We start from the raw sequence: 21200 nt of genomic DNA on the forward strand, positions 1-21200 counted from the left end.
CTAGCTCGCCCGATAGCTCGAAGCTCGCCTATTTGGCCGACTCGCCAGCACGAAGGTTCGAGCTCGCCTGAAGACCAAGCTCGCCTAACAGCCTGCACTTCGCCTGCGCGGACTAAGCTCGCCTAACAACTAGAAACTCGCCCGCATTATCAGCTACCCACTTGAAGTATGGGAACAATCACATCGGTGGTCAAATCCTACGAATCAAGGGAGAAAGCATGGCGCTCCTCACCTAGCAAAAATAGGGTGGCTGACAGGACCCCCTAAGTGGTCACATCCCACAGCTAGGACGACTGGCTCCCTCACCCCTACTAGTGGTCAAATCCCACAAATCAAGGGGTGGCCCATGACATCCCTTGCCTATTTAAAGCCACTTTCGGCCAACGTGAAAGAGGTTGATTGGCTGCTGCTTGCTTGGCTGGCTATTCTTCCAAAGGTTGAACATTGGCTCATTTGCTAAAGGTTCCCTCATTTGAAGAGACTCGTCCGAACTCTCAGACTTGAGACTCTTAGGCTCTTTGCAAGCTCTTGCATGGTAGCTCTCTCCAAACGGCCAGTCGACAAGCCCAAGCCCCCCGTTTGGCCTCTGATAATCACATTTTATTATAATTTTATACACTCATTATCTATTTTATATGAATAAATATATCACTAATAATAGTTTTTATCTTTAATTGCAGGTAATGAAGAATAAATCTCAAAACTCTCATCTCTCAACAACAAGCCCTTGATTTAATGAAGAAATGAAGCTCATGAAGCCAAATAAATTCTTTCAAATATTTAATGAAGAAATAAATCAAAGCCAAGTGGAAAATCAAGAGAAAATGCCAAAGCCCAAAAGTCCAAGCAAAAGCCCAAAGACCAAGCACACAAGATAATGGAAGAAAGAATTTGTGGATAACAACCAGAAGAAGGTCCACATCGATGCCAGCATCGATGGGGGCATCGATGCCAGCATCGATGCCCCTATCGATGCTGGCATCGATACCATCGGCATTCTGTTACAGATCTAAGGCTGAAATTTGTTGGTTTTGGATAAGATTGCTTTTCTTTTATTTTTCTCTTTTATTTCTTTTTAGTAATTTCTTTATTATTGTTTATTAGTTAGATTTACATTCATGCGTGTAGTGTAGATTTATTTTCTTGTATTTAATTTTTGCAATTTATTTTGTAGTTTAGATTTTAATTCTTTGTAGTTAGATTTATTTCTTGTTCATAGTTTAGATTTTTATTTTCTTTTTAATTTTGTAATTAGTTCTTTTTGTTTTTATTTCTTAAGATGTGAAATTAATTCTTGTAGGAATCTTAGAATTGTATGATGCTAGTCTAATTTCCTTTATATTATGCAAATTATTCTCTTACACTTAAAATATTCATGTTTAGGATAATCAACAAGAGAACTAATCGGTAGAAGAAAATTTTGATAATCTATGCTTATCTTAAATGGTTTGATAGGTTATGCTTATGAATTCTAGGATTACTATCTTGTTGTTATTCTTATCATGAATAGTAATTTTAACTTAGATGATAATTTGATAGGTTATACTTTCCTTAAAAGGTTTGATAGTCTATGCTTAATAAATCTAAGTTGAAATATGATAAAAAGAGAATAGTTTGTATTTTATATTTGAGTTAGCTAGTGGATTCAATTCTAGATTTCTTATATCTTAAATTGAATCCTCCATCTTGACTTTCTTGAAAAAAAAATTTCATTCTTGATTTTATTTCTTTCATTCTTCTTTCTTGCCTTGTGATTTCATTTATTCTTTGATTCTTATTTCTTTTCTCTAAAATTCATTTTATTGTTACTTACATATATTCACAACAATCACTCATCACAATCATACTTATTCTTTAATCCTATTTTTGTCACTCACAAAACATAAGAACCAATTCTAATAATCTCTTAAAATCACTTTCCTCGTGGGATCGATAACTTTTTATACTATAACTTGATCAATTGTGCACTTGCAATTTTAGTACATAATTATGTCGCATCAAGCTTTTGGCGTCGTTGCCGGGGAAGGTGCTAAAATAAAATTTTATTATTTTGGTTCTTTAACTTGTGTGTTTTCTTGTGAAGGAACCGCTTGGAGCTTGAAAATCTTAGATTGAAGATCAAGAACTTGGAGAATTGCTTTCGGCTAAGTCTTCTTTCTAGCGTTTTCAATTCCACCCTTTTTAGTTAGCTTCACAATTAGAGACAATTAGGATTTAAAAAAAGATTTTATTTTTGTTGACCATAATAAAATTCACCTTTCACTTGGACATTAACTAACAAGATAATAAATTCAAACAAGAGCTCTCTTCTCACATTTGATTTTTGTTGACCATAATTAAAAAATATAAAGATTTTCTTTTTATCATCCTTTTTTAGTCGCTTTTAATTTCTAGGGTTGCATTTCATATAGTTTGTAGGAATTCACCAAAGTGATTGTAGCACTTGATTTGGCACATACTTAAAACATTCTTAAGGGCAAAACCCCTAATCAAGATAAGGTAAGGAATTTCATCACCCTTTCATTAGCCCACAAATCACTAATTCCTCACTTCACAAACTCAAGCCTTCTAAAACTCATTAGATGTTGGCCCCTAAGGATTCGAGCTCAATAAGGAACAAGAAATCCTTAAGTGAACCGGTTTAAGTTTTCTCAGATTAGTTGGTGTCTAAGGCAAGGTTTATGGGTTGCGTAAAGCGCTCCGCAAGGAACGAGGTACTTAATTAATCTCTGATCACCCTCTAGTACTATCCTTACCTGGCTAACTACCTGAGTAAAACTTTAATCTTTTCACTGTAGGAGTTTTTGGTTAGGAGCTGGTCTAGTTGAGTTAGGCTAAACCCTAGAATTAGAGTGATTAAAAAGTGATTGATTTGATTTGTTTTAGTTAGGATTTTTCTTTATCTTTTTCTTCTCATAAAAAAACTAATATTCTTTCTTTCCTTAAAAAAAAGATGTTTTGGTGTATGCAAACTTGGGTTAGGGATAATTCTCATCGTTTAATCCGTGTTGAACCAATCCAAGAAATAGCAAATCAACCCGTTCTCCAGGATATGTGTTACCCTACCAGAAATGCAATTCCGTCTTGCATAAGGCTCCCCGAAGCAAATGGAGCAAATTTCGAGCTTAGACCGCATTACATAAACATGCTTCCCAAATTCCTAGGAAATAAAACAGAAGATGCATATATTTTTATCTCGGAATTTGAGGAAGTATGTATTATGATTAAAATGAGAGAATTAATCGAAGATGCGATTAAGCTTAGATTTATTCCATTTGCTCTTAAGGATAAAGCTAAAAAATGGTTGTACAGCTTACCGATAAATTCCATCTCAACTTGGGAGGAATTTGTCACCGTTTTTCTCAAAAAAAAAATTCCTATTCATAAAACGGTAAAGCTTATGAACAGTATTCAGAACTTTAAAATTGTCCCAGGGGAGCAATTCTGGAAATATTTTGACCGATTCAAATATCTTTTAATCCAATGTCCTCATCATGGTCTAGAAAAATGGCGATTGTGCCAAGTCATATATAAAGGATTGGACTATTCTTCAAAAACATCTTTAGAATCGATGTGTCAGGGAGATTTTATGAGGAAAAACACAGATGAAGCTTGGGAATTCCTAGAGAGTCTATCCGAAAAAATAATACAGTGGGAACACTGTGATGACAGGGTTTTATCAGTTCCCCAATCTAAGTCTAGTGGTATTTCCATGGAGTCAAACATTGCTTCTGAAGCAAAGATGGCGACGATTCTGCGGAAGTTAGAAGCCTTAGAAGTTAAGGAACGAGCTCCAGCTCAAATCAATTATGTTTCTACCCCGGGATGTCATAACTGTCAGTCTTCTACCCATGTTTCAGAGGAATGCCCTCTCCTAGGAAACAACCATGTATTAGAACAGATGAACGCTGTATTCCAGCACCCTAGAAATGATCTATTTTCTCCAACCTACAATCCAGGTTGGAGAAATCATCCCAACTTTGTATGGAACCAAGGAAATTCTCCTGGAAATCAAAACTTCATTCCCGCGTCGAACCAACAATTCCCTAGGGGAAATACACTTCCATTCAATGCACCAAATAATTTTCAACAAGCTAACCCAATTTTTCCAACCCAACATCCTCATCCACACCAACCTACAAATCCTTCAAATTCTGATCATGACAAACGTTTGAGTGTCTTAGAAAAGGGTTTAGAAGCTATAATCAAAGCTTCTACACAATCTACCAACATGTTGACCCAGTCATCCACCACTCTAAATTCCTTCATGCAAACAACCGGCCAAGTGCTCAACTCGAACACTCAAGCCATAGCCCGGTTAGAAACCCAACTTGGGTAACTAGCCACCGCCGTGAGTGAGAGAGAAAAAGGAAAATTCACAAGTCAACCTGTTACAAACCCTAAAGATAATGGATCCAGTCCATCACATCCAGCTCATGTGAATGCAGTTCACACTCTAAGATTAGTGAAACAAATAGACAATCAAGTTAGAATGCCACCGGATCAAACCCCTTCTCTCATCCAACACACTTCTTCCGATGACCAAAACGCTGAACTTGAGATTGAGCCTGATCTAGATAGGTATAGGCACGTTGTCCCCTTTCCAGATAGACTCAAACCTAGGAAAAACTCCCCGCAGATTGAGAAAATCCTAGAAACGTTTAAACAGATCGAGATCAACATCCCTCTCCTAGATGCAATCAAACAAATCCCCTCTTATGCAAAGTTCTTGAAGGACTTATAACAAATCCCCTCTTATGCAAAGTTCTTGAAGGACTTATGCACTAAGAAAAGAACCACCAATATCCCCAAGAAAGTCTTCTTAGCTAGAAAAGAACCACCAATATCCCCAAGAAAGTCTTCTTAGCTGCCAACCTCAGTGAAATTTTTTCAAAACCAATACCGTTAAAATATAAGGACCCTGGTTATCCCATAATTCCATGCGTCATAGGTAACACTCACATTGATAAGACACTTCTAGACTTGGGAGCCAGCGTCAACCTTCTTCCTTATTCAGTCTATCAACAGCTAGGTGTAGGAGAACTTAAACCGACAAGATGCACTCTACAGTTAGCTGATAGATCTATAAAAATTCCCAAAGGAGAGGTAGAGAATGTTCTGATCAAAGTTAGAGAGTTTATTTTCCCTGTTGATTTTATTATCTTGGAAACGCAGCCCGTTTCCAATCTCAAAAGTCAAATCCCCGTCATTCTAGGAAGACCGTTCTTAGCCACCTCAAATGCTTTGATCAATTGTAGAACCGGTCAAATGAAACTATCTTTTGGGAATATGACTGTTGACCTCAATATCTTCAACTTAGGGAGACAGCCTAGTGATCCATCTGATGAACCCATGGAAGTGAATTTCATTCAAGGAATATCCAGTGAACAACAAGAGGGAGAGTGTGAGTCTGATTCAAATGCATCTGATTTAATGATTGAGGAGCTTTCTGATGACGAACTTGAGATAGAACCGCTGGTCAATCATGTTTTTGCTGTTGGCTGGCAACGAGAAGAACCTTTGGAGATAGAACCCCGAGTCCAGCTTCGCCCATCTGTGGAGGAACCCCCTAAGTTAGAGCTCAAACCTCTACCTGAAAATCTAGAGTATGCCTACTTAGGGGAGAACGAGTCTTTACCAGTTATCATTTCTTCTGATTTGACTATCGGTCAAAAGGAAGCTCTCTTAGATGTTTTAAGAGAGAATAGGGAAGCCATTGGATGGACTATGGCTGATATCAAAGGGATTAGTTCAACCATTATTCAACATCGAATCTGTTTGATAGATGATGCCAAACCTACTAGAGATCCTCAACGTAGGTTAAACCTAATGATGAAAGAAGCCGTTAGGAAAGACATTCTGAAATGTCTCGATCATGGGATCATTTATCCCATTTCTGATAGTTCATGGGTAAGTCCGGTCCAAGTTATTCCAAAGAAATCTGGGACCAACGTGATCCAAAATGAGGCTAATGAGCTAATTCTCACTCGAATCCAAACTGGATGGCGAGTTTGTATTGACTACAGAAAACTCAACTTAGCCACTCGGAAAGATCACTTTCCTCTTCCTTTCATTGAACAAATGTTAGAGCGTTTAGCAAGACACGAGTTCTATTGTTTTCTAGATGGATATTCAGGTTACAACCAAATCCCTATCGCTCCCGAAGATCAGGAGAAAACCACCTTCACTTGCTCGTATGGAACATTCACATACCGACACATGCCTTTTGGCCTGTGCAACACATCGGCTACATTCCAACGTTGCATGATCAATATTTTCTCCAACATGGTAGAGCGATTCTCAAAATTTTTATGGACGACTTTTCCATCTTTGGTGACACATTTTCCTAATGTTTGCATCATCTTAAACTGGTCCTAGAACGGTGTATGGAGAAAAATCTGACTCTCAATTAGGAGAAATGTTATTTTATGGTCAAACAAGGCATTGTCTTAGGACATGTAGTTTCCAATAGGGGAATCAAAGTTGACAAAGCTAAGGTAGATCTCATTTCCAATCTCCCTCCTCCTAAAACAGTCAAAGATGTCAGATCGTTTCTTGGTCATGCGGGTTTTTACCAACGTTTCATCAAGGATTTCAGCAAAATTGCTAGACCATTGACCAATCTCTTAGTCAAGGATACATCATTTGTCTTCTCTCCCGACTGCCTCAAAGCTTTTAAATATCTGAAAAAGGAGCTAACCACAGCTCCTATCATTCATGCACTGGACCGGATCTTACCCTTCGAACTGATGTGTGATGCATCTGATTCTACGATTGGTGTTGTTTTAGGACAACGGTTTGATGGAAAACCGCATGTGATCTATTACGCCAGTAGGACTCTGAATGATGCCCAGCAAAATTACTCTGTCATAGAAAAAGAGTTTTTAGCTGTAGTCTTTGCCTTAGAAAAATTTAGGTCCTACATCATCGGTTCCTTAACCAAAGTTTTCACAGATCATACCGCACTAAAGTATCTTTTGACCAAAAAGGATGCTAAAGCATAGCTCATTAGATGGATTCTCCTTCTTTAAGAGTTTGACATTCAAATTCTTGACAGAAGGGGAACAGAGAACCCCGTGGCAGATCACCTCTCTCGACTCCCAAATGCACCAACATTAATCATCCCGATCAACGAACATTTTCCTGATGAACAACTCCTACAAATCAAATTTGTCTCATGGTTCGCTGACATTGTGAAGTACATAGTCATGAACCAGATTCCTTCTCATTGGTCCAAACAGGATAGATCCCGTTTTTTCTCCCAAATAAAATACTTTTACTAGGATGATCCATATCTGTTCAAATACTGTCCTGATCAGATCTTTAGAAGGTGTGTTCCCACTGAAAAAACTAGGAGTGTTCTATCCTTTTGTCATGAGCAAGCATGTGGGGGCCACTTTGGCCCAAGAAAAAAGCTGAAAAAATTCTTCAATATGGACTATACTGGCCCACTCTTTTCAAGGATTCATATGAGTTTTGCAAAACTTGTAACCGCTGTCAGCTTTTAAGGAAGGTCACTAGAAGAAATATGATGCCCTTACAACCCATCTTATCTGTTGAACTTTTTGATCTGTGGGTATCGATTTTATGGGACCATTTCCAAATTCCTTTGGAAATGTTTACATTCTAGCAGCTGTCGAATACATGTCAAAATGGGTTGAGGCGGTAGCTTGCAAAACTAATGACAACAAGATCGTTGTCAAGTTTTTGAAAGAGAATATTTTTGCACGGTTTGGAGTACCCCGAGCGATCATCAGTGACAACGGTACATATTTCTGTAACCGTTCTTTTGAGGCTTTGATGAGGAAATATTCAATCACACACAAATTATCAACTCCTTATCACCCCCAAACCAGTGGACAAGTAGAGGTCACAAACAGGCAGATCAAACAAATTTTAGAAAAAACAGTTAATCATAACAGAAAAGATTGGTCTGTAAAATTATGTGATGCTCTGTGGGCATATAGAACAGCTTTCAAGGCCAATTTGGGGATGTCACCATATAGACTAGTGTTTGGAAAAGCTTGTCACCTACCAGTAAAGTTGGAGCATCGAGCAATGTGGACAATAAAACAGTTGAATTTTGACTCAGACTCGGCAGGTAAAAACAGATTGCTCCAAATATATGAGTTGGAAGAAATTAGAAATGATGCATACATAAACTCAAAATTTTACAAAGAGAAAACCAAGATTTTTCATGACAAATCAATTTTACGAAAAAATTTCTCTCCAGGACAAAAAGTTTTATTGTACAATTCAAAATTGCATCTATTTCCTGGGAAATTAAGATCAAGATGGATAGGTTCATTTTTTGTCAAACAAGTTTTCACACATGGGACTGTCGAGATAGAAAATCCTAAAAATGGTGACATTTTCAAAATTAATGGTCAACGTCTAAAACCATTTTTAGAATTTTCTACGCTCGGAGAGGAAGAGGTGTTGGTTCTTCATGAACCTCATTATCTATTAAAAACTAAAAAAAATAAAATAAAATGAAATAATTTTTTTTCTCTTATTTGATTTCTTCATCCTAACAGTAATTACAGATCCTTATCATCATTGTCAACCGAACAAATGTAAGTTCTTTAATTCTTATCTGCTTTACTTTGTGCATTAGCGAATTTGCATTGAGGACAATGCAAAATTTAGGTGTGGGGGTGGGAAATTTTCCTCTTTATTTTATCATTTTGTTGCATTTTTGACATAGTTTTTGAAAAAAAAAATTAATTATAAAAATATTGTCACTTGCCAAATTAATCGAGGTAAGTAATAATTGATTTAATTGATAGATTTTAAATTTTCTAATTCCTAGTTAGTAACATACTCAAGTTCACCTTTTATGATAACTCCAAATAAAATTCTTAAGAAATGATTTTTCAACTAGTATACTTTACTTAAGTTTTACCTTAGATTTTTAATTAAAAATAATGAAATTTTTGCATGCTTAACTTAGAGTTGAAAATATTTTTTTCAAGTTATCTTGATTTACACATTTTTTTTCCAGACTATATATACTTACACACGAATATATAAGAAAAAACTAACCTTATAAAAGAAGAGTGCAAAAAATAGGCACCAAAAAGAAAAAAAACTCTTAAATTCAAGGTAATTCTATCTTATAAAGCCTAAGTTGACTTAGTAATTAAGCCCAATGAGTATTTCTATACTTAATGACCTAAGCCCAATTGGGTTGGGATTCATTGGCCCAAAACTCGTTAAATGGTCACTTAGAAAGCCCGTTAAAATAGAAAACAATCACCAAGAATTAGAGAGTGAAAAAAATATTATATACATATAACACTAACCATTTTTTTTCTATATATTGTTGTTTTGTATATATGGTCTTGAAAAAGAATTTTTGATCAAGAGACTTGAAAGTTATTTAAAACAAAGAGTTAGCATGTTCTTTTCAAAACTTTTGAATTAAATATCTAAGATTTGACTTGGTTTGTATTGCTATAATGAAAAAGATTTTCTAAGAGATTTACATTGGAGTTATATATAAAAACGTTTTCTTGATTATTAACTAACTTCAATTAGAATGTCTAAATATATCAAGGAAAATTAGTTATTTACTGACTTATTTAACTTGGCAAGTTGACCAAATTTTGTGGGTATATTTACTGCAAACCCTCACGATACTACAACTTGTCCACTAGGGTAACCTAGGGGTTTAAAGGTTTGTTATATATACTAAATATAACCGCGATTCTTGCAAAAGTGAGCTAGGATTTTCTTTTTATTTTCTTTGCTAGAGGACTAGAAAAAGTTTAGGTATGGGGGTATTTGATAATCACATTTTATTATAATTTTACACCCTCATTATCTATTTTATATGAATAAATATATCACTAATAATTGTTTTTATCTTTAATTGCAGGTAATAAAGAATAAATCTGAAAACTCTCATCTCTCAACAACAAGCCCTTAATTTAATGAAGAAATGAAGCCCATGAAGCCAAATGAATTCTTTCAAATATTTAATAAAGAAATAAACCAAAGCCCAGTGGAAAATCAAGAGAAAATGCCAAAGCCCAAAAGTCCAAGCAAAAGCCCAAAGACCAAGCCCACAAGATAATGGAAGAAAGAATTTGCGGATAACAACCAGAAGAAGGTCCACATCGATGCCAGCATCGATACCCCTATCGATGCTAGCATCGATACCATCGGCATTCTGTTACAGATCTGAGACTGAAATTTGTTGGTTTTGGATAAGATTTGAATGCAATGACGCTTATTCACTGATGTTTACTATAAATAGGGGTAGAGAGTGAGGGGTTAGAGGTGTGAAAAATTTTGTAACTCCATTTGGAGAGGAGGGCTACTCTTAATTGAGAAGGCCTTCCAAAAATTATAACTTTTATTGTAATTAATAATAATATTTTTTTCTCCACTTTAAATTTGTTTTTTCTCCTCTTTGTTGAATGATAAGGATGGAGATGAAGATCAATTTGAAGGTTTGCATTTCTTTTCTCTTTTATTTCTTTTTAGTAATTTCTTTATTATTGCTTATTAGTTAGATTTACATTCATGCTTATAGTGTAGATTTATTTTCTTGTCTTTTTATTTCTTTTTGCACTTTAATTTGTAGAGTAGATTTATTTTCTTGCATTTAATTTTTGTAATATATTTTGTAGTTTAGATTTTAATTCTTTGTAGTTAGATTTATTTCTTGTTCATAGTTTAGATTTTTCTTTTCTTTTTATTTTTGTAATTAGTTCTTTTTCTTTTTGCTTTTATTTCTTAAGATGTGAAATTAATTCTTGTAGGAATCTTAGAATTGTATGATGCTAGTCTAATTTCCTTTATATTATGCAAATTATTCTCTTACACTTAAAATATTCATGTTTTGGATAATCAACTAGAGAACTAATCGGTAGAAGAAGAATTTGATAATCTATGATTATCTTAAATGGTTTGATAGGTTATGCTTATGAATTCTAGGATTACTATCTTGTTGTTATTCTTATCATGAATAGTAATTTTAACTTAGATGATAATTTGATAAGTGGATTAAATTCTAGATTTCTCATATCTTAATTGAATCCTCTATCTTGACTTTCTTGAATTTTCTTTTCATTCTTGATTTTATTTCTTTCATTCTTCTTTCTTGCCTTGTGATTTCATTTATTATTTAATTCTTATTTCTTTTCTCTAAAATTTAATTTATTGTTACGTGCATATATTCACAACAATCACTCATCACAATCACACTTATTCTTTAATCCTATTTTTGTCACGCACAAAACATAAGAACCAATTCTAATAATCTCTTAAAATCACTTTCCTCGTGGGATCGATAACTTTTTATACTATAACTTGATCAATTATGCACTTGCAATTTTGGTACATAATTATGCTGCATCAGCCTCGGGTATAGTCGAACTCGATCAGCACAAGCTTCTACTGCGTACTGAAGCTTGCCCGCAACTTTGATCGGATCGTCCAAGGGAAGCAGACTCGGTGCGAGAATCGAGCGAGGCGTCCTATCGCTGCCAAAGTCCCCACGTTAAACAAGGAGGGCATTTCCTCCACTTCTGTTGTAATTTTGATTCATTAGTTTGTAATAAGCTATTCTTATCAATACAAACAAAATCCTTGTTTCGGAAGATCAAAATTTACACCTATAGTGTATAATGTTTGAGCTTTAAATATCAACATACAAAGTATAAACCTAAAACATTATACTCAAGTTATTGATCTTCAATAAAGCTCGTCTTGGTTGCGAATGAAGCTTAATCTGAATTTGACTTTGAATTGCAAATGACTTCATTCCGATATTCCGCCAACCTCTATTGAATGTCATCGTTAAGGCACAATCCATCCAACCTCCAACAGGAGAATCTTTGTGTAGAATAACTAACAAGCAAATAAACACTCGACAAATATTGTTAGGATTTGGTTGTTAATCATCAAAACTAGATTAGATAGTAGGCTCATAAATATGAGACCTTACAGTCGAGTCTCATGTAAGCGCACCAACACATCATAAAATCCATAACATGGTGGGTCATAGGTTTACATGAATAGATGTCTGTGATCGCTAGGTCTTAACGTGACATAGACAACAAAGCAACATGGATATGTCACATAGGCAACTAGCATGATAACAATATGAAACAAGCTAACTTTCACATAACAGATTATTCTCATTAATCACATCCATAGCATGAAATATTGAATAAGATGGTGAGAACAAGCTCAGATATATCTAGGGGTGTCCATCCGGACCGGCCCGGGAAACCGAGCCCAGGCCGGGCAAAACCGAAGCCCGGACCCGGGCCCGGGTGACCCGGACCAGGTCCGGGCCTGAGCGGGCCGGGCTCCGGGCCGGCCCATTTTTTTTTATTTTTAAATTTTTTTTTAAAATTTTACAAAAACAATAAATCATAAAATATACATAAAAATTACAGAAAATAACATAAATTTTTTTAATAACTTAAAATGACATAAATTACAAGTACAAAAAATTATAAAAATAAAAGATGATAAAAATAATTTCTTTATTAATAATCAGTAAATCCTTTACAAGTATAAATTTATTTCGAAATTCGTCACATCATAATAGATGAGTAAATCCCAACTAGGTTGACACCTACTCACTCATATCATTATCATTTGTAATTTTTTCCGAAATAATTCATTACAAATTTAAAGCTAAGAAATAAAAATTACAATTTGATGAATATTATTTAATCTTCATATCTATCTACTAGTCACAACTCTTCAAATTTATCTTCAATTATAGCAATTCGATCGATGCCTTGTGTTCGCTTCTCGTACCTCCACCAATCTTGTAAGCATATAATCGCTTGTACAGTATACGGATCTAAGCATGTTCTGTGGTCGTCGATCAAACGTCCTGCTGTGCTAAAGGCGGATTCCGAAGCTACCGTCGAAACCTGCACTGATAGAAAGTCACGAACCATGGTGGAAAGTATAGGATATGAAACTGATTCATATACTCTCCATCATTGTAAAATATCTAAAGCATTTCCTTGACATTTAACTAAGGAAGCAGAAAAATATTCATCTAATTCAGAAACCTCTAATCCTGAACCAATTCCAGATCCACCAGTTAGTTCAGCTACCATTACATACCTATCAAAACTTACACTTTTACCTCGACCTGTGCTCGAAGCCGAAGGCGCTGAAGCTGTAGACTGTTGTGCAGCTACACCATGTCTAGCTGCATACTCATCATATAATATTTAAAAATAATTTCTAATAGATAAATAATGAGAAGTAGCAGTAAAGGTGGAACCATCATCTAAGTCTATAATCTGTCCACCATACAATGACTGTAACAAACTTCGAAGACCAATATCCTTCAAACATGGATCAATAAGAACCCCCAAACCAAAAATATGAGGAATAGGCCTAAAATACTTATTAAATTTGCTCTCCATTTGAAAAATTATATTTCTAAAAATATCATCCATACGATATTTGGCAAAAAAATTTTGAATATTTAAAATTTGTAAAGCAGCTAAAGTAATAGTTAGATAATGACAACTAGATAATAACATAGTAGCATCATAAAAAACTTATAACATCTCATTTAATTTATATATAATTGTCCATTCATCTTTACTTATTCCATAAGTGCTACCAGAGCTAGAACTAGAAGCATAAAAATTTATAAAATCATTTGTAATTTTTTTATTCTATTGCTACACTTAACATTACATATGTGGAATTCCACCTATGATCAACATCTTTTGGAATTAGTCTAGGCTTATAATTTTTTTTCTTTTACAACATTATTTTCGTATTTTAATTCTCATTTCGGAAGCATTATGCATATTAGCAACTGTTCTAACATTTTCTAACATGGGCTTAATTTCAGAAAATTCACTTTAAACAATTAAATTTAAAATATGGTAGATACATCTAACATGAAAAAGGTCACCATAACATGACAATGACAGAGTTGTTTTATTAAAATCAACAGCTATATTGTTATTACTTGCATTATCTAGTGAAAGAGAAAATATTCTTTGATTAATTTCTAGTTTCATAAGTTCTTCAATTATTAAATTTATAATATTAATACCAGTGTGTGACTCTTCAATTATAATAAAAGAAACAACTCTTTTAAACATTTACTAATTTTCATCAATCTAGTGTGCTATGATACATAAATAACCAGTTTGCATTCTAGATGTCCAAATATCAAAAGTTAAAGAAAATTTATAGTTTAAATTTTTAAAATAAGAAATTATTTTTCCTTGTTCCTCCTGATAATATTTTAAAATATCATGTTGACAGGTTTGACGAGAAAATTTTGTAAATGCGGGATAAAAACCATCTCTAAACAAATCTTCAAATTCATCATCTTCTACTAATTTAAAATGCAGGTTTTTAAGAACAATAAACTGATTACGCATTTCTTAGCTCGGACAGCATCATAATTCCAACTACCGAGGGTATCAGAAGAGGATGATTGGGAAATCATAGACTGTCGGATATCACCTTGAAGATTCTGGTCTTTGTTGTGTTTTTCTATATAGCGTTTGAGATGGTTGGTGCCGCTCTTATGATGAGCTTGGAAAACATGGCCGCACAACGCACATTTTGCCTTCTGGGAGATGATCCTACCGTGTTCATCTTTGGTGACGTCTATCTTCTCGAAAAAATTTCACACATCGGATCTCTGTCTTGTAGGAGCTCTTGGTGCAGTAGATTCATCGCCACCAGATTCAGGATTAACACCAATAGAAGGAGGAGTTGTTGTAGGAGGACTCATCTCTGGATCGGTAGGAGATAGGTTTTGCTCTTCATAATCAGATCCAGAAGCCATTTGATGGAAGTATTAGAAAATATAAAAGATTATAAGATAGTATAAGAGAGTATAAGATTGTATAAGAGAGTATTAGAGAGAAGTAGATGACTTTTGTTGTGAGGAAATGAAGTGAACCCCCCCCCCTATATTTATAGAGACAGCCCCCTAGGCAAATGACCAAAAAAACCCATATTCTAGTCTTTTTGACCATTTTAAGGGGCAAATCGGTCAAATAGCCAAATATGATCGTTTGGCCGGTCCGGATCGGGTGCCGGCCGAGCCGCGGCGCGGCAGGCTGGGCTGGGCAGGACGCGGGCAACCCGCGCCGGACCGTATAAACGTCAGGAAACTGATTGGACCAGGCTGGCGACCGGCCCGGCCAATTCCGCCAACACGGCTCACAAATTGTGAGCGTTAGACCAGTCGGCCGGACTAGCACGGCCGGCCCGGGCCCGATTTTTTATCGACAAACTGATTACCCAGGAGCTGACCCGTTCTTGCCGGCCCGGGCTCGGGTTTTGCCCGACGTGGTTGCGCCCAACCCGAACCCGGGCTTGGCTCGGCCCGACCCCGGGTTTGCGCCCCGGCTTTCAGGCGACCCCGGCGCGCCGGGCCGCGTGCTTCGACCCGACCGCCGACCCGGGGCCGGGTCCGACGCCGACCGGAACCCGGGCCGCCGGGTCGCGGGCTTTTTAGACACCCCTAGATATATCTCTAACATCACAAGCCAAAAGCCTAGACGCAACGAAACCCAAGAACCACATGGAACGAACTCAAATAACAAAAATACGATAATCTATTTTTACAGAGAATAGAGTCAACACTTAGTATAGCTCGACGCTAGCATGTATCACATCAGACTCCTCCACTTAAGTGGGATCCTAGTCAAATTTCGATCAACTCAAAAATCCCTATCAAATAGGGGTGCCAAACGGTTCGGATATATCCGAACCGATCCGCATCCGTATCCGAACAGATGCGGATATGTTAGGCTAATTTTGAAACCGGGTGGATACGGTAACAGATACGGATATGGTTCGGATTTTTTTTCGGATACGGATTCGGTAACGGATATGAGGGTTGCGGATACGGATATCCGTAATGTAATAGTGATTCGGGTAATCGGGTCCCAAATTTATAGTTACAAACCCGCTAACCCAAAACCAAAAATAAAAAGAAAAAAACCTTAGGCCCTCACCCTCAGCCCTCAGGCCACCTCCACTCTCCATCAACCTCCAAGTCCTCCACGATTCTCCAATCTCCACTCTCCACTCTCCACTCTCCACTTTCCAGTCCACTCCGGCCCTCAAACTCCTCAGGCCGCCTCCCTCAAACTGCTTCAAGTCGTGCTCCGGCCGCCTCCCTCAAACTCCTCGTCTCCTCCACTTCTCCTCTACCTTCTCGCTAGCGACGACGGTGGGATATTTCCGGCGATCTCACTCCGGAATATTTCACTCTCAAGGTTTGCTAAAATCATCTGCGTTGCATCATTGGGCTGTGGTAGTCTCAACTCTTTTAAGCATAATTTCGAGATTAAAGTTCACTTTTCACCCCTCTTGCAGAAAAAGAAAATGCTCCACATGTAAACAATGAAATAATATCTAGAAAAAATTGCTGACAGTTAGTCCATTGCAATGTATCATATTGAAGACTTAAATTGCCAATTTGAAATATCCTGTAGCTCCTTAATCTTTTATTGGTTCTGAGAACACTCTATGTATCTTAATATTTTCTCGAGATATCCTGTAGCTCCTTAATCTTTTATTGGTTCTGAGAACACTCTATGTATCTTAATATTTTCTCGAGAAATACTTGACAGATATTTATGCCTTATGTTCTGAGAACACTCTATGTATCTTAATATTTTCTCGAGAAATACTTGACAGATATTTATGCCTTATACGTGATTTTTCAGAAAAAGGCAAATAAGCAAGCCCAAACCAATTCGCAAGGCGGCTAGCCTACCCAAATACATGATACATTGATACATCTATTGATGGGCAATTGTGTGTTATTTACCTGTTTACTCTAGGCATTGCATGATTAATTATTTATAGCCTCTATTGATGGGCAATTGTGTGTTATTTACCTGTTTACTCTAGGCATTGCATGATTAATTATTTATAGCCCTGTGGTATTATATAATTGTCCTCTATAGTTTACTCTAGGCATTGCATGATTAATTATTTATAGCCCTGTGGTATTATATAATTGTCCTCTATATACAAAAAATTAGTCTGCTGATTGTCCGATTACACAATACCTTGATATTTCCTTATTCGTTGTGTAACTCTCAGGCCGTTGGATGAAGATTATATGTATAATAAATTTGTGCTCAATTTTAGTTTTCAATTGATGGTTTTGTATGAAGATTATATGTCTAATAGATTTATGTCGAATATTCGTTTATATCCGTGATCATATCCGATCCGATTCTCAAATATCCGAACCGTTTCCGTTTCCGATAAATGCGGATATGGTTAAGGTTTTTTCTTACCGAGGATGATCCGTATCCGTATCCGTATCCGTTTATAAAAAGCGGATATGGATATGGTAAACGTCATATCCGAGCCGTATCCGCTCCGATAACACCCCTACTATCAAACGTAGACACCAACATGGCTGGGGTCAATGTTAGTTTACTATTCACAAAATTCGAGGATGATTTCCCCTTAGGGTCAACGCTGCTATTGTACATCGATGCTAGTCCTGAAAACTTGGTATTATATTCTTTATCAATCCATAAATTAACCGAAACTAAACCAAATTCAAATCTACTTTCTGCCCATGGTTCCTTATAACTATGGGGATCTTTTAGAACAATGTTCATCTAAAAATATGCAGTTTTTAAATCCACCATTAAAGAAGCTTGACGGTCTCTTTCACCAAAAAATTATGGAATCTTCCCTCAAAACTCATCCATCAATCACCAAAACACAAACCCAAATCTCAGTTGTCAATATGACTCAATATCTCAATGAAAATCCAATAAAAATTTAATAAAACGCACATTCATTATTTCCTATAAGGGGCTGTTTGGTTCGTTTCCTAGATATAGGGAAATGCATTTCCATGCACAGAAACACAAGTTTTGAGTTTTCCAAACTTTTCTAAGAAATAGATTGTTTCGTTTTGGTTCGCACATAAAAAATGGTGGGAAACCAATTTATTTACTTTTCTTGTGTTTGGTTCGCATGGAAAAAAAGGGAAAACTTTTGTTGATATGATATTTCCTACTTTTCTTGTATTTGGTTGGTTTTAAAGTTTGTAGGCCACTATATACAAATTTTTTTGTGCTCGTAATATGAGGTATTCTTAATCATATAAAAGTTCGAATGTTACTGTTTTAGATTGAAAAAATCACACGAGATCATGAATTTGAATAACAAACAACTCAATCGAAACCAAAATTTTCAAAGATAAAATGGTAGAACTCAACAAGATCTACAAAATCCATATCATAGAATTTTTAATAAACAAATTAGTAAATCAAAAACACTTGCCTTTTGATATTAGAGCTCTCTTCCTTGGCTTCCAACTCTCAAATTTCTACCTTAGAATTGAAATGAGAGAATGGTTGGATTTTATAGAGATCCTACACAAATGGGTTAGGGATCTAGAGGTTAACTATCCAATTGAGTTTCAACTCATTAAGCCTCTCATGTGAAGGGAGCCCGTTAGTTACGTTAATCCCTCTTTAGAAGCCCAAACTTGAAAATTTCATGAAGGCACAAATTAATTTATGGAAAAACTTATTTGAAAACCCACCCTTAAGAAATTCATGAAAGGCCAATAAAAATTCAAACGAAAATCCTCAAAAGACAAAATTGCAAAGTGACACATCACGATCTCATGATGCAATGAAAACTAGTGGCTCAAAATTATCCGGGTTGTATCAAAAAACACAAGCAGCCATTAAAATTTTACATAATTTGGCTATATGGCATATATTCCACGGACAAGAAGGAAAGAAAATATTCATTATACCAAGATTGAAATACAATATGAGAATAAGACTTACAAGGATCACCATGTCCTAGTCTCTAAATAGTACTCACAGCGAATTAGGGTTTCTAATTAAGTGGAGAAAAACACCAATTCACATAAGCGTTCATGAGGAACGATGAGCTCTAACATGCATATATAAATAGAAATGGGGTGAGCACCTCTCACCACTATGACAGAAAGAACTAAATTCATGAAACCCTAAGTTCTTAGGGGTTGTCTGGTAGACCGTAACTGGGGTGGTTGCAACTCTAGTTGCATGCAACTGAGTTACTTTTACACAATTGAAAGCGTTGGTTTGTTATAACTATATAGTTGGAGTTGCAACTAGAGTTGTAAAAGTTGTCTAGATGTGATATTCAAGTTGCAGTAAAAAATGACTGCATGTAGGTGTTGCAATATAAAACAACTATTGGGTCTTTTAAGTTGCAACTGGAGTTGCAACTAATTAATCCAACTCATAACTCAAAAATAAATGATACGATCTCTTTTCCTCATCTTCTTCTTCTTGTTCGCTCGTCTCCTTCACATGACTCTCCAAGATTGCAAAAACAATAACATTCTTTGTTAGATCATCGTTAAGCATTATCCACTACAGTTGCTCACTAACTTCGACTATCTCAATTGGCAAGAAGATTATGAGGATGAAAGTTCGAGAGATGAGATTTAGGAACAATTCAAAAGACAACAAAATTACTACAAATATGATAATGTATTAAGGCTACATTAGTATTTATAACACTATCAATGTATTGAAATTGCATTGATAGAGTTTTCACACAAAATTTTAGCAATTAGACAAATTTCATAATGATGGCGTATATATAGGATAAAGTGTCTCTAAGGTGCCATTTTAGATTTAATCTAAGGATGCATCCATGCGGCCGAATCTCAGCTATAGATATAGGGTTGAGTGAGAAGATCAATTTGAGACTGTATACTTTCAAGTACAACCCTCTTTATGAAGAGAGATTTTATTTAAAACAACTATTGGGTCTTTTAAGTTGCAACTGGAGTTGCAACTAATTAATCCAACTCATAACTCAAAAATAAATGATACTTCTCTTTTCCTCATCTTCTTCTTCTTGTTCGCTCGTCTCCTTCACATGACTCTCCAAGATTGCAAAAACAATAGCATTCTTTGTTAGATCATCGTTAAGCATTATCCACTACAGTTGCTCACTAACTTCGACTATCTCAATTGGAAAGAAGATTATGAGGATGAAAGTTCGAGAGATGAGATTTAGGAACAATTCAAAAGACAACAAAATTACTACAAATATGATAATGTATTAAGGCTACATTAGTATTTATAACACTATCAATGTATTGAAATTGCATTGATAGAGTTTTCACACAAAATTTTAGCAATTAGACAAATTTCATAATGATAGCGTATATATAGGATAAAATGTCTCTAAGGTGCCATTTTAGATTTAATCTAAGGATGCATCCATGCGGCCGAATCTCAGCTATAGATATAGGGTTGAGTGAGAAGATCAATTTGAGACTGTATACTTTCAAGTACAACCCTCTTTATGAAGAGAGATTTTATTTAAAACAACTATTGGGTCTTTTAAGTTGTAACTGGGGTTGCAACTAATTAATCCAACTCATAACTCAAAAATAAATGATACTTCTCTTTTCCTCATCTTCTTCTTCTTGTTCGCTCGTCTCCTTCACATGACTCTCCAAGATTGCAAAAACAATAGCATTCTTTGTTAGATCATCGTTAAGCATTATCCACTACAGTTGCTCACTAACTTCGACTATCTCAATTGGCAAGAAGATTATGAGGATGAAAGTTCGAGAGATGAGATTTAGAAACAATTCAAAAGACAACAAAATTACTACAAATATGATAATGTATTAAGGTTACATTAGTATTTATAACACTATCAATGTATTGAAATTGCATTGATAGAGTTTTCACACAAAATTTTAGCAATTAGACAAATTTCATAATGATAGCGTATATATAGGATAAAATGTCTCTAAGGTGCCATTTTAGATTTAATCTAAGGATGCATCCATGCGGCCGAATCTCAGCTATAGATATAGGGTTGAGTGAGAAGATCAATTTAAGACTGTATACTTTCAAGTACAACCCTCTTTATGAAGAGAGATTTTATTTAAAGACTCTTAAATAAAACCTAGGTGGAGTAGAGATTTGCTCATATGGCTGTATCTTTAGTTCGAATCTAAAGCAATATCCTAAATACACTTTGACATGTATGTGCATGTGCTAGTGTGCACTTGTGTATGTATATGCGCGCTCATATATATCTATGTGTGCGCGCACGCGCATGTGTTTGTGTGTGTGTGCATGCATGTGCGAAGGAGAGGTGAGCAAGTGCTTGCGACTGACAATGTTATATCTAAGTATTTGGGATGCACGTCTATTGCACAT

The sequence above is a fragment of the Asparagus officinalis genome, chromosome 5 (genome assembly GCF_001876935.1).
Source record: "Asparagus officinalis chromosome 5, Aspof.V1, whole genome shotgun sequence".
Taxonomy (NCBI): Eukaryota; Viridiplantae; Streptophyta; class Magnoliopsida; order Asparagales; family Asparagaceae; genus Asparagus; species Asparagus officinalis.